The sequence below is a fragment of the Amphibalanus amphitrite genome, unplaced genomic scaffold (assembly GCF_019059575.1).
Source record: "Amphibalanus amphitrite isolate SeventyFive unplaced genomic scaffold, NRLGWU_Aamphi_draft 000090F_arrow, whole genome shotgun sequence".
NCBI classification, from domain to species: Eukaryota; Metazoa; Arthropoda; class Thecostraca; order Balanomorpha; family Balanidae; genus Amphibalanus; species Amphibalanus amphitrite.
This window is the reverse complement of record NW_024881586.1, coordinates 443377-450590: the sequence shown is the minus strand read 5'-3', so window position 1 is coordinate 450590 and position 7214 is coordinate 443377. Positions and strand designations below refer to the sequence as shown.

The following is a 7214-nucleotide window of genomic DNA, read 5'->3' as shown; positions in this document are numbered from 1 at the left end:
AGTCGCCAACGATCATCATGCAGTTACTCCGAGCTCCAGATGCCAATTGCACTTGCTGGACCCAGCATACAAATGTCTTCATGTCCCGACATTCGGATCCAACTCATGAATGGTCACCACCACTTCCATTCAGAGATCCAATTCAACTGCAGCCACTATCCGACCGTCCAAATCCCGTAACACCTGCGCCGCTCCCGGTGTGATGAGTACCGCCGGTCCCCGCTGACCCGCCGAGTCCGCCGGCGGCCCCAATTGTCGGCGGAATCCGGGCCGCGCTGACCGACCCGCCCGGCCTGTCACCGTCAAACCCCGCTCCTTTATTGCAGCGGATAGCCGGAGGGCATCGGCGGGGCCGACGGCGCCGATCGAACCGACGCCGACGCGTCTGGGGGGGGGGGAGGGGGTTGGATCGCCGGCGAGCGCTCTCGCGTACTCCACGCCAGTGTGGGCTCGCCGCTCAGAGGAGGTGGATGAGCGGGGGAGAGCGGAACGGAGCCGTCGTGCAGCGGGACAGCGGGGGATCAGGCTACCAGTCTACTCGAGCACACGGTGAGCGAGCCTGACAGCGTGACATGAGTTGGTCAACAACCGCGGGTGATACAGTATAGGGATGCCAACTTTTTGGTACACCGATACCTAATCGATGCTAACTTGGTATTTGGTATTTCAAGGCATTTGGCATTTGGTATTTTGTTGGTGTTATGAATCCTAACTAATGTAAAAGAGGCTGTTCATTTAGTAACAAGATGATATTTTTCTCATTTTGCAAAGTTTGTTCGCTTTCGATATTTTCTCATCAGTGTTGTTCGTCTTTGGTTTTGTATCGTTATCACCATTTTCCGTAATCGACATCACTAATACAGAAAATGTTCGTTTGTTTGCGTGTGTTTGCTTCCTAATTTATTTAGCAATCTGCAACGTGCCGGCACCCAACGACAGGCGTAACCAGCTAGTAAAGTTGTCTGCAGGCGTGTCATCAAATTAGACTTCAAGTAGTGAACAGACGGAACTCTATTTACTAAGTCACCCGGGCGGCGGGAGAGATCCAATTGTATCTGGGTTTATATCCACCTCATCTTGGCAGAATAACTAGGCGTTACGTTCTTGAAAAGGTAGGAACGGAATCTGATTTGTACCCATAAAAAACATACTGGTAAAGGCACATATTGGTAGCATTATTCGTTATTACATCATTTTCTTTTTTATCTATTTAATTGCGCTATTATTACCAGCTCTGAAGGAATACACAAGGTTTCTGCTTCAGTGGAATACTAATAGCTACTGCCAATTGGTTTTCGCACCAATACTGACATATATCTTCGCAGATTTTAAATCCTTGAATATTTGAGCATGTGTTAATTTTATTTGAAGGCTTTCCAATGAGATTTTCAATCAACTGTGAGAGCATCCTCGCTTGTTTGGGATTTAGTACCGGCGCTGACGGTCGACCATGGATTTACCATCAGTTTACTGTCCACAATAATTTGACTGCAACAGCGGCAAAACTGCGCAGCATATGCCGCAAACCTTTCACGATGATCGAACATAAATTTGATTGCACAGTTTGTGAGCCATGGTTCTGTGGTTAACCCAATGTTTCACTGATAGACTGAGCTAAAAGCTGCGCGAGTCTGGTTGATCGTCCTCCGAAAGGCACTGACCAGCCAGGGTCACCAGCTAGATGAAGCTAAAAAAGTCCAAATGGGTTACTTCACCACATATGTACATACGAGATGTTTAGTGTGATAGTTAGCTACCAATTCATCGGATGTACGTCCAGTTTGAAACTACATTTGCTGTCATTGAACTGGTTAGTGAAAAAAAAATTGAAGAAGTGATAAAAAGTCATGATTGAAATCACTGACTGATTTAGCAACTCGATGCAAACCGTATTACTTTAGGCAGGTTTGCTTCATACAAGTTAAGAATAATCGTTATAAGCATCCCTTTGTAAAAATGCAACACCAATGCAGCACAGTTGTGTACTCAATCCGCATTCCACCCTTGCAAATGTCATCATAATAAAAGGAATGCAATGGTCCTCGAAACGGTGCGACGTAAGCCTGTATGAGGGTTTTGTGCTCCCGTACCCGGTTATTGGAATCTCTTGCGAAAATCTAGGAAGATGGAGGCTTTCGTTTCATCATCATGCTGGAAGACCGTTGGGAAACCCATCCAGGAACCATGCCACATTCCGCTGTCCATGGAAGTCGACAGAGTTTCAACGCAGAATCCGAACGATTAGCTTTCCGGGTAGTCTCATTCGACCGATCAAAAGTCGATTGGCTTGAGCTTTCTATGGCTTTGGGAACAATCTGGGGCGACCTGACAGGGGTTCCAATCACACGCCTAATGGGGCATATCGTGTCGACCTATGATCTCCACCTGATATATTCGGTAGCAGAGAGTGGGTGTCGTGTGGCTGAGTTAGCGGAAAGTGGCAGATCAGGTCTGCACCGCCCGAACTCCGCTAAACATGTTCATTGCAACCTTAGGTCATTACAGGAGTAGGTATCTCAAGTGCTGACCCGGTCATCATTTTTTTTGTGGTAGTATTTCTGCTTTCTTTGCCAAAAGCATGATCACCTTGTAAAGAATTCTGCCTTCGTCTGTAGTGCTCATTGAGCTAGCCTCCCCAACAAAAAGGCTTGATTTTGTAACAAAAAAGGACCATTATCATTTCAAGAGAAAGATATTCACGAATCTTCGGAGTATTGTCGCTCTGCGAAACTATAAACATAATATATAAAATTGTCGCCTCAATGTAAATATCTTGGCTCGTACACTACTGTCTACAGTTACACATATGCTTCGACTGCTGACAGGACGCTATGTGTCCCGCCGACCTTTTTGGAATGTGGCGCTGAGACGCAATCAGCTGCTCTGTTTGTCACCGGAAGTTGGCCATTTTCGGAAACTCTTATGAGAGCCACGTGGCATTTACGAGGACATATAGCACTAAGGACGCTAAATGGACGGGTGGCGGTCCAAGTTAGCCGCTAATGGGAATTTGTGGGTTTCCAACACGCGTAAGTGGGTGTGTAAGGCGACGTTTATATGGGATAGCACTAGGATAGTGTTTTTTATTGCAGTTAATGACGCATGAAGGAAGAATGAAGTGTTTAACATACATTCATGGTGAAGTCATATAACAAGCATTCATGTTTTATGCTGCTTCGTTGAGACATGTTACCGTTTCTTATCTTTGTTGCTGGTCTTTGTAATCCATCCATCCATCCAACTGTTTATTGGTAATACAAATTAAACGCATAATATATAGTAAAATAAGAGGAGGCACAAAAGCCAAAGGGCTTAAGTCTCGGTGCCAACTCTCGTGATGCAGTGCACCGGAAATATGTAGGTATAATACTAGCGCAGACACACATACATGCATACTTACATACATACACATACGTACATACATACACATACATGCATATATACGTACACGCCTGAACACATTCATCATCTCTCATACTTCGAACATACGCTCAGTCAGAAGTTCGCCCGACCGCCGCCCCGTCGCCGGCCACCGCCCGCATCCACCGCCCCCGCACGCCCCGCCAGGAGGACGCGCCCGGAAGTTGGCCGAAGCTGTTTCATCACTAATCAACCGATAGCATAGCGGGAAAGGTTCGATCAGGACCCCTCACCTCCAATAGAAGCCGTTCAGAAGAACCTGCACAGTGCACATATAGTACCAAATTCAGATAAATTGGAGTTAACTTTGGATCGTGGTTCGAGTAGATGCACTCGTTTGCGATCATTTGCATGCGATCAGGTGGATCAAAAGTTTCGATGGTCGTGAGTCAATTTCTCAGGCAGTTTGATACGGTATGCATATCTACTTCCTTGTCGTATTTCAGTTTGCGATGACGTCAAGCATGGGATGTCTTGGTAATCTGGCTTTAAAACGACTTGCTAAAATATATTCATGTGAGGTAGGCATTTTCGTCAACGAAAATGTTTGCCTGAGTTCTATTTGATGCAGACTCCGCGTGGCATAGGCTGTTCTTGATGTTTCTGAGTAAATAGCCCAATTCAAGAAGAATGAAATGAAATGAAATGAAAGAATGAAAAAGTTTGCAACCATTCTTGCTTGTTAACCCGCGCTGGGCCGGTGCTCTGAGATTCCGCGCCGGGCCGGGGGGGGGGGGTGTCTGAACACCCCCCTTCTAACTCGGCTCCTGGGCCACGTAGCGACACGCGGTAAGCGGCAATGGAAAGAACGTCCAAAATAAGGACGAAAACACTTCGGTCATTTTTTGGGTCAGGTCAAAGGTCAGGTCACCAGAGGTCACCAAAGGTCAAATGTCCACTATTTAAACATTTTGGAAACTGCCAACGGCTATCTCGGGAACCGATAGAGCTACAGCGCCGCGGAAAAGCGCATTCGATAGCCCTTTTACAGACCTTTCTGAGTAATGTTCTCAGATTTGACCTCAGGTCAACGGTTTAGCCTCCAGAGGGCAAAAACTCCAAAAATAGCCGTTTTTACGAAAAACGTTATTTCGGCAATAACTTTTGACTCAAAAGAGTCATGACATTACTTTTGCCACCATCGTGTTCCTCTCGTCGAGACGCGTCGAATGAACTATAATTTGACCTTGAAAGGTCAACTTGAAAATTTGACCTCAGGTCAAGGTCATGACCTGACCGGAAAAGGTCATGTTGCATATCAGTCAATCCGCAACGTCGAGCCGAACACATCTAAGGCGTTTTCAGCGCTCTAGCACGTCTCTATCAGAAGTTATTAGCGAAAAAACTGTTAGATTCTGTTCGTGACCTGAGATGACCTCGGGGACATAACGAGGGGTCACAAATGCCATTTTCCGGTTCAGTGTGTCCATTTTACCTGCATCTCGATGTTTCAGAGTGTCTAGAATAACGTTCGTGCAAAACAGACGCTTTTCAATTTTCTCCCATTGACTTATAATGGAGAGGTCGCAAAATTGACCTGACCTTAGGTCACAGATATCGAAATTCCGAGATATACATTTTATAGATAATGTTGCTCTTATCAATCGCTGAAAGTTTCAAGGCAATCGATCAATCGGTGTAGCTATGACGAGCATTCTAATTTTTTCTGAGGTGAGGTCACTTGGCGTGACCTGGTGACCTGACCTAAGATGACCTGGGTCTGAAATTTTCACAACATGTGCGGAAAAGATGCACGAACAGGTGTGCCAAAAACGGCGGCGCTCCGCGCCTCCGTTTTTGAAATATCTGCGAAAAACCGCAGGGGGGGGGTGTTCAAACACCCCCCCCCCCGGCCCGGCGCGGGTTAACACGCGCAGTGGAAGGGGGGGCGGATTTCGCCCACCCCTCCTGTTTTTCGCCAATAACTCGCGCCGCAAGCATAATATCAATGTGAAATTTCGGCTACCTGTCCCGAATTGAATTGCAGATCTTCTCGTGCAAAAAGTAAGAAAATCGGTTCACAACTTTTCTAGTAATAGCGGTGTAAAGTCAAACATCCTGCCGCCGCGGCGGCGCCGCGGCGCGGCGGCCAGCGCTAGTCGTTACGCGCCGCCTGAATTGTAGACTGTGCCGGGGCGGGACGGTTCCGTCTTTACATCGCGCTCCTTACCGCGGATCATATTAGATTCGCGTCAAATTCGGTGAGAAGACTGAGAAATGTACAGGCAATCATATGGTCAAAGAATTTTGAAAATCAGCCGGTAACAACTTGAGTTATGAGTGTGTAAACACAAAATTGTGATTGCCGCGTTTCCCGCGTCGGCCGATGCCGCTTCAGCCGGCGACATCTTACCCTTAGCAGGCTTCTAACTGCCATATTTATTGTTGGATTATCTAGAAATTCACCATACATACTCACAAATGTTTGTTCTTTCGTATAGTGAAAGATTTTAAAAAATCGGCCGGTAACTTTTTGAGTTATCGGCGTGTAAACGCAAAAAAGTCGCTAATATGGCAGATTTGACCACATTTGACCTCATTTGACCTTGAAGATATTGACCTAGGGTCATGAAATTCACACACAACAGAGTTCCCCATAGCCCCCACCTACCCTCCAAATTTCGTTTTTCTAGCTCCAGTGGGAGCTGAGATCTTTTTTTTTTTTTTTTTTTTTTTTTTTTTTTAAGTGCATTTATTGTCAAATAAACAGCATTACTGCCACAGTCCAGTCATCCATCACACTTCCACTCTTCCGCGATCCGCCCACAAAAGATGCAGTAAAGAGCACATGAAACTGCATAAATAGCATATCAACTAGATCATTATCACCATTCTGAACCACAAGCCCTTCCGGCATGCCAGCGGTCGTCACCCACCACCAACCGAATACAGAGGCCGCGGAGACATTTACGTACATATGGCCCGTCGTCGGTAGCGCCCAAAGCGCGGCCCGCCCGCCGGCGGCCTCCACAGCCCGGCTCTCACGGGGCGCGGGCACGGAGCACGGAGTTGACGCACGACGCATTGCAACATCGCATTAAGAGCGGAGTTCAGCTCATCTCGTCGACAGCCCCCTCCCCCACGGTGGGGGCCCCACCCACCCACCGCGAGACGGACGCGCGGCGCGTCAGCTGACAGGTATGACACCACTCGGGTATCGGTGCCGGCGTCCGTCCCGGTTACAAATGTCAGAACGCACATCAGCGCACAGCAGTCGGATCAGCTCCACCAGGGAACGGCCACCAACACGGCCACCGCGGCGACGCAGGAAGCCGAAACGCGGCCGACGGCAGCGCAGGCCGAGCAGCCAGGCAGCGGCAGCCATTCTCCGGAGGCGGCGAGGGCGGGCAGCCCAGGTCCCCCCGACAGCAGCGACCGGGATGGCGACGACGGCGGCGGTGACGGCGGCGGCCATCACATTTCAATCGGTGCCTATGTTTTGTAGAATATTTATAACATTCCCCCATTTGTTTTCGAATTTTTCAAATTGCCTAGAGTTTTTAGCCGCCTTTTTTTCTTTCATGGCTTCTGCCCGGAGCAGGGACGTAAACAAAGGGATACTAGGGGGACGGTTCTTATTTTTGGAGCGCATTATTGTGTGTTTTGCTACCAATTTGATGAGTATTTCAATGTTTGTTTCCTTGTCACGACAAGGAAATATCCAGCTTTCAGGTGTTGTTATTAAGTTGATATTATAATGACTTTGAACATGTGATTTTAAATTATGTATAAAGTTTTGAATTATGTTGCATGTATACAGAGCGTGAAACAATGTATCGTCGTTACCACAAAGG

At 47.4% G+C, this 7214-nt stretch overlaps 1 protein-coding gene across 1 annotated transcript in view; it reads left to right on the top strand.

Annotated features, from left to right (window-relative positions):
* The first annotated feature begins 447 nt into the window (after window positions 1-447).
* Window positions 448-7214, top strand: part of LOC122380052 (FAD-dependent oxidoreductase domain-containing protein 2-like) — a 43694-nt gene continuing 36927 nt past the window's right edge. Inside the window, exon 1 of the mRNA XM_043362825.1 lies at window positions 448-549. The gene's annotated coding sequence lies outside the window, so the exon portion shown is untranslated. The remainder of the gene's footprint in view (window positions 550-7214) is intronic.